This window comes from Danio aesculapii, chromosome 2 (assembly GCF_903798145.1).
Source record: "Danio aesculapii chromosome 2, fDanAes4.1, whole genome shotgun sequence".
Taxonomy (NCBI): domain Eukaryota; kingdom Metazoa; phylum Chordata; class Actinopteri; order Cypriniformes; family Danionidae; genus Danio; species Danio aesculapii.
The window spans coordinates 18952451-18960270 of NC_079436.1; positions in this window are offsets into that span (position 1 = coordinate 18952451).

The window sequence follows — 7820 nt, forward strand, 5'->3', positions numbered from 1 at the left end:
ATTACAGGTTGCAGTTGTTTAGTATATTTTAGTAAAAAAAAAAATCGTACATATACATGTGTGGGCATCACGGTGGCGCAGTGGATAGTACAATCGCCTTACAGCAAGAAGGTCGCTGGTTCGAGCCCCGGCTGAGTCAGTTGGCATTTCTGTCTGGAGTTTGCATGTTCTCCCCATGTTGGTGTGGGTTTCCTCTGGGTGCTCTGGTTTCCCCCACAGTCCATAGACATGTAGTATAGGTGAATTAAATAAACTAAATTGGCTGTAGTGTATGTGGGTGAATGCAAGAGTGTATGGGTGTTTCCTACTGTTGGGTTGCGGCTGCTGCGCAAAACATATTCTGAATAAGTTGGCGGTTTATTCCGCTGTTGCGACCCCTGATTAATAAAGGGACTAAGCTTAAAAAAATGAATGAATGAATATAAATATGTATATAGGCCTGTCACGATATCTATTTTTTGTTGTACTATATATTGCACCAAAATATATTGCGATAAATGATATTATTGTCATTTTAGGACTTTATGCCACTCATTATATTATGCCAGAATGACAATATAATATCATCACAATGCAAGTACACTTTTCCAAAGAACAAATAATATTTTATTGTTTAGAATATTTAATTTCATTATAGTCATTTTAACAGTATATTAATCAGGCATTGGATCAAAATCTGAAAATGCATATCCTAAATAAATAATAATAAAAATTAAAAAGTAACAGAGGCTGCGATATCTGCTACCAAATCTATTTTCTGTTGCTAAGAACCCACATGAAAATATACTATAGTAATTTATAGTAAATACTGACACTGACGCCTTCAATAGAGATAAAGATGTTGCACAATCAGCTAAAATGTTGCTAGAGTTGGTTTTTATGTATGGGCGATATATATTCCATAACCAAAAATGACAGAGGTCATATCCATGTGTTGTGCGAAAAGTCGATATATTGATTATTGTGACAGGCCTATACATGTGTATATATATACAGTTGAAGTCAGAATTATTAGTCCCCTGTTTATTTTCCCCCAGTTTCTGTTTAAAGGAGAGAATATTTTATTGACACATATCTAAACATAATAGTTTGAATAATTCATCTCTAATAACTGATTTATTAATTTTTTTTGCCATGATGACAGTAAATAATATTTCACTAGATAATTTTTAAGACACTATTCAGCTTAAAGTGACATTTAAAGGCTTAACTACGTTAATTAGGTTAACTAGGCATGTTAGGGTAATTAGGCAAGTTATTGTATAACGATGGTTTGTTCTGTAGACCTTCGAAAAAATATATATCTTAAAGGGGCTAATAATTTTGACCTTAAAATGTTTATCAAAAAATTATTAACTGCTTTTATTCTAGCCGAAATAAAACAAATAAAACTTTAAAAATATTATCAGACATACTGTGAAAATTTCCTTGCTCTGTGAAACATCATTTGGGAAATATAAAAAAAATAATAATAATAATCAAAGGGGGGATAAATAAATCTGACTTCAACTGTATATAGATATATAAACTTTTTTTTGTAACTATCATAATACCATCAGGTCAGTTTTGGCCTGTATGCAAAAATATTTTTAGTACTGGGTCCAAACTTTAAAAAATGTGGCCTAGACTATAAAACTATATGTTATAATGATTTTTTTAATTAGATTGTCATGTTTTATATTAATATTTAAAATATAGTATTGAAATACATCTTGAATTACATGCTTCTTAACTATTAATTAATTAATTAATTAATGTTATTTGTTTAAAGATAAGCTTATGGTTACAATCACCACAAAACATTCATTAATTCATTCATTTTCTTTTCGGCTTAGTCCCTGTATTAATTTGGGGTCACCACAGCGGAATGAACCCCCAACTTATCCAGCATATGTTTTACGCAGTGGATGCCCTTCCAGCTGCAACCCTTCACTAGGAAACACCCATACACTTCCATTCACACACATACTGTACACTATATGACAATTTAGCTCACCCAATTTACTTATACTTTAGTAAATGTGTGTAAATTTATATTTATTCATTCATTCATTTTCTTTTCGGCTTAGTCCCTTTCTTTAATCCGGGGTCCCCACAGCGGAATGAACCGCCAACTTATCCAGCACATGTTTTATGTAGCGGATGCCCTTCCAGCCACAACCCATCTCTGGGAAACATCCATACACAGTCACTCACTATAGACAATTTAGCCTACCCAATTCACCTGTACTGCATGTCTTTGGACTGTAGGGGAAACCGGAGCACTCGGAGGAAACCCACATGAATGCAAGGAGAACATGCAAACTCCCCACAGAAACACCAACTGACCCAGCTGAGGCTCGAACCAGTGACCTTCTTGCACTACCTATTGCGCCACTGCGTCACCTTAAATTTTTATTTAGTCAGTTTTTAAATTAATTTCAGTAATATTATTGACTAATATGAAAATGTTCATATGATTTATTTACAAAACAATTTGTAAAGTAATTTTTTTTGTCTTTGAGTAAATATACATAAGACTTGCTTTGTTTACAAGTGGACCTAATTGGATTTGAATTGTAAAAATTCCATATAATTTAAAAAGGTATTATTTTTTAAATTCATATATTAAGTTTTTTTTTTGTTATGATACTCCTGAAATCATTCCAAATAAATCCACATATTTATTTATTTTATTTTTTACAACATTCTCCAGAGAAATAGCAAAAAATGTCAGGAGATTTTGTCTGGCCCTAGTCATGAGTACCCTACCCAATATGACACAACATACAACTGCAACACACTGAACATCACTAGGAGAAAAATAACACACCAAATTTAAAGTGATTACCTCAAAATAGGCGATTCTATTAATAACTCCATGCCTTTTCCAGTCCTCCAGGTGAAACCCATGCCACACAAAAGTCTCCCAGCCTCTGAAAGAATCAGTGTTTTCATCCAGCATGTCTAAATGAGCAGAACAGGCCATAACTCCTCATGTGTAGCCCCTGCCTGGTGCTTGTTGAGTGAGAAGTTATCAGCTTCTGAATATCTCCTGCTGAACCCTAATGAGGATGTCAAATGGAGAGGAAGTGCTCTCCACCGCTGGAAATGAACAGACAGGAGTCTCCAGTGATCAATACAGTGAATAATTAGCCACAAATCAGGCATTCATCAGGAGGAGCTGAAGAGTAAACGCTGCTGTCGCTGGAAGTAGACGGTGAGTTTCTCACATAATGAGCCACGAGTTCACTTCAAGTTATTTAGTTTTTCTTTTCTCTATTTTTTGTACCTCTTTTGTAAAAAAAAAAAAAAAACTAAGGTGAAATGTGATGGTCTTCAGTTTTGTGCTCGTATGTTTTGAGCCACTAGGAGGCAGTGCTGTCTTTACAGTACACAATAGATCGTGTTTCTTGAGCTTGGTGATGTCCACTACAGCAGAACAGTCCCAAAAGCCTAATAATTAGCACTTTCGAGCTATTGATTTCCTTTGGGGATTTCTAATGGGTTTTGAAAATGGGTCTTTGGTTTTATGGTTAGCATTATTTGATGAGGCTTTTGTAGAAGAGCATAAAGTAGTCATAGATTAATGCGAATTTCGAACGATTAAAAAGTTGCAATTTATCTAAGTTATGAAGTTGTAACAAAATTTTTAATCATGTTGAAACCCAAAGAGATTCAAGAGAAAATTTGATAACTCTTGACATAAAGAATTATTATTGTAAACAAGTGATGTGCTAAACCTTCCAAAAGATGGTAATTTGAGTTATTATAATAATAGATAATTCTGATAATGTTTTAAGAATAATAAGTTAAATGATAATATTTATTCATTAATTTATTTAGAGAACACTGTATGCTGGGTTCCAAACAAGTACTTGTTTTTCCAACACAAATCAATTAAATTAACTTAATCGTTTTTACTAATTAAAAGGGATTGAACATAAAACAATTAAGTTGTCACAAAAAAACCCAAATAATTGTTTTGTTTTAACTCATTTTAAGTAGTTTGAACAAGCAGCAAAATTCTTTTTTCAAGTGTATTTTGTTGACTGAATTAAATTTTATTGTACACTTAGGAAGATGTTTGGTGGATATAATATTTTCAAATCTATATTATAAGTAAAGTTATACAGTTTATGTGATACCCTGATCCAATCTGGAGACCATCATAAGGTACTGCTCACATTTAAATAAATAGCTTTAAACAAATAAATAGTTTACTTAATAATAATGCTAATAATGAATATGTAATTGTATATTAAAATTATAGCAATGCAGTCTTTGTAATTTGATAATTGTAATTTGGTAATCCACGTGCCACTCTCACACATTGCTAGAATAAATTTTAATGCAAAAAAAAAGAAGGAAGAAACTGATGTGTAATAGTTATATACTATAGATATATACTATAGTTATATACTGTTAATAATAAATTTTTTTCTTTATTCATTGGCATTAGATGTTAACTTCAGGCCCTGGATGTTACAATAGGAAAGAAACAGAGAATGCTAAGATAGTTTTTTATTTTCAAATGGCTTGAAAGGCGAGATTTAAGATAAACTAATAATTTTAACGTTCTATAATTAATCTTGATGACCAGCCTGGATTGTCAACGGGACACTAGCAGCAAGTTCCCTACTGGAGAAGTTTGTCAAGCTATTTGCATTTAGAAATAAAATGCCGATGCCTGTGAAACCTTAATTCATCAGATTAATTTAGAGATTCTTTGTGCTGACCTTCATTGCCTTGACAGAATAGAAAGATATGTTGAAGATGATTCAGGGCAGCCCTGAGCTGGTAGAGCTGAAAAGACTCTCTCAAGCCAACTAGTAATGGGAATCTTAGGTCTCAAAAATGATTATAAAGGCGGTGGTGCAGTGGCACAGTGGTTAGTGCTGTCAACTCACAGCAAGAAGTTCGCTGGTTTGAGCCTTGGCTGGGTCAGTTGGCATTTTTGTTTGGAGTTTGCATGTTCTCCCCGTGTTTGTGTGGGTTTCCTCTGGGTGCTCCAGTTTCCACCACAGTCCAAAGACATGCGGTACAGGTGAATTGTCCACAGTGTATGTGTGTGAATGAGAGTGTATAGGTGTTCCCCAGTGATGGGTTGCAGCTGGAAGGGCATCCACTGCATAAAACATATGCTGGATAAGTTGGTGGTTCATTCCGCTGTGGCGACCCCTGATTAATAAAAGGACTTAGCTAAAAAAAAAATGAATGAATGAATGATTATAAGGCTCACCTAGCCATTGGTTTAAAATTATGCAAATTCATACCTAATGCAGTTATTAATATACAGTGCCCTGCATAAATGATTATACCATCTCTGAAACTTAATGTTTCAGGCATTGTATATGTATATGTATATAAACAATATTGACAAAAGCTTTGGGAGATGGGTCTGATTATGCCCAGTAGGATGCAATCCTGGATTAACATGTATGTTGATTTTGGAACATCATTCCTGTTTGAAATTGTAATCCATACCTAATCCCTACCCCTAAACCTAACCCCATTATTCCCAAAACCAGAGGGGATCAATTGTTGGATAATAACAATGGTGTAGAAGCACATAACCCTAAAGGTTTATTAATTAACACATCAATCTGATGGTTGGCTGTTGGGCTCCGTTGGGCCATTGGACAATGTCGGTTTGCAGTCCTGCAGTTGGTTTGGTGTGTTCTACATGTCACATCTCGTCTGCTTCATGTCGGATCGAGTTGGCCCAATTCAGCATGTAGAATCAGTGTCGGCTTTTGGCTAAACTCTGGTTGGTTATTCAGCAATGGAACTAAGCATGAGGTCAAAAACAAAAGTGAAGTCAAGTAAACAATTCAAGTCAAGAAGAAAAACAAAGAGGCCGGCTGTAATTCCGCTACATTTGTCAAATATTTGCTGACAATATGGATTATTCGATTATCAGACATATTTTCATATCTTCATGATGAGTGACAATATCTGTGATAATGTTGTTCCAACAATAATTTTGCTCTAGGATCATGTCCTACTTATTGAAATAACACTACCCAGTTTAGGACACTCCTCAAAATCCAATAGCTTTTGTGGCCACATGTGTTTAAAGTCAAGAACTTAGGCATCCAGACTAATTCAAACATCTGTGAAAGAATGAGTCACTCTTATGAGCTCAGTGGATTCAAGCATGGGTTGCCACCTGTCCAGAAATTTCCTCAATACTAAATATTTCAAGCTTAACTGTTAGTGGTATTATAATAAAGGGGGAACAAATAAATTTGGGTCAGCACATGTTGAGGATCACAGTTAGCAGAAGTCTCCAACTTTCTGCAGAGTCAATAGATACGGAGCTCCCAACGTCATTGTGACCTTCAAATTAGCTCAAGTACTCTGTGTAGCTTAATAGCATAGTTTTCCATTTCTGAAGAGCTGCATCCTAGCCTTACTGCACAAAGATGAAGAACCAGAGTATAACTCTGTCTGTGTTTTGTTTGTTCTGTTGTGGTCCCATGTGTAGTGCAGAGGAGAGAAACAAAATACGGATCCAAATGCAGCATTTAACATGCATTTAATAAAAGACCATAACAAAACTAAAATAAAACTAAAGCTGCGTCCCAAATGGCACACTATACACTATGCACTTATGCACTATGTACTTATGCACTTACACATTCAACAGCAGAGCATATGTATCTAGTGTCGTCCCAAATGCAACACTAATGTTTTTTTTACTAAGCGGAAATTCAAACTGAGTCCCTGAGGACGTTTGACGGTTGCCAAATTAGTGAAATAAATGACTAAACTACCAAATAATACCTGCCATGAGAATAACCGCATTCACCATCGGGAGGTGCTATAATCACTCTCGTAGGAGAACTTTACTTTCAAAATCCAAAATAAATAAAGTTATCCAACATGTGCAAAGCAAAGAGCAATGAGCAAAGCTGCGGTCATTGAGTGTGTGAAGTGTCCATCATTCCACATTTCATTTTACCGGTTGAACAAGTGCATCATCCGAGTAATTGAAGTGCACTTATTATTTTAGAGTTTTTTAGTGTATTGTACTACTAACACTATTTATACTACAAAATGGCATAGAATAGTGCATAAGTATGCGATTTGGGACGCACATTAAGACAAAACAAACCAGGAAACACACTGGCATCATGGGAGCAACAAAGAACAACAGACAATGAGAGGGAAGCACAAACTGGTATACATAGTCTTAGTAATAAGTGGAAATGAACCGCAGCTCTGTGTGTGTCCAAATGACCGTCAGCTGAGGCAGGAGAGATTGGTGCAAAGCATCCTGGTAGTTGTAGTTCATGTGTTGTTTGTGTAGTTCTCCAGCGATCTATAGAGGCTAGATCGCTGGTGATCATGAAACAGAGTGAAATTGCAGGTTTGGAGAACCAAGGTGGAGCCAAAGAAGTCTATTGATGCAAGAGGGGTGGAGAAACCTGACACATTTGGAGGAGCAGATGTCTATGATGGAGGACCATGGACACAGATCTGGGCAGGACCAGTGAAAATTTAGGGTATGGAGAAAACAAGAAGCTGTGTGGGACCAGTGGAGAGTCAGGGGGAAAAGGAGATAGGGATCGGTGGAGACACAGTTGGATGAAATAGATGGTCAACTGTTTGGGACTGGTGGAAACTCAAAGAATGAAGAAACGAGGAGCTGTGTAGGACTAAAACAAAGTCCAGAATAAAGTCTTCTGATGCCCTCAGTTTTCATGAAGATGTTTTAGTCGGCCGGTATCTGATTGGTGACTTTCGTTTTGCAAGAAACTGGGATTAAACTATCTTTTTCAACTCTCTGAGATTTTTTAAAATGAGAAGTTTTTAAAACAGCATATTTGTAATAA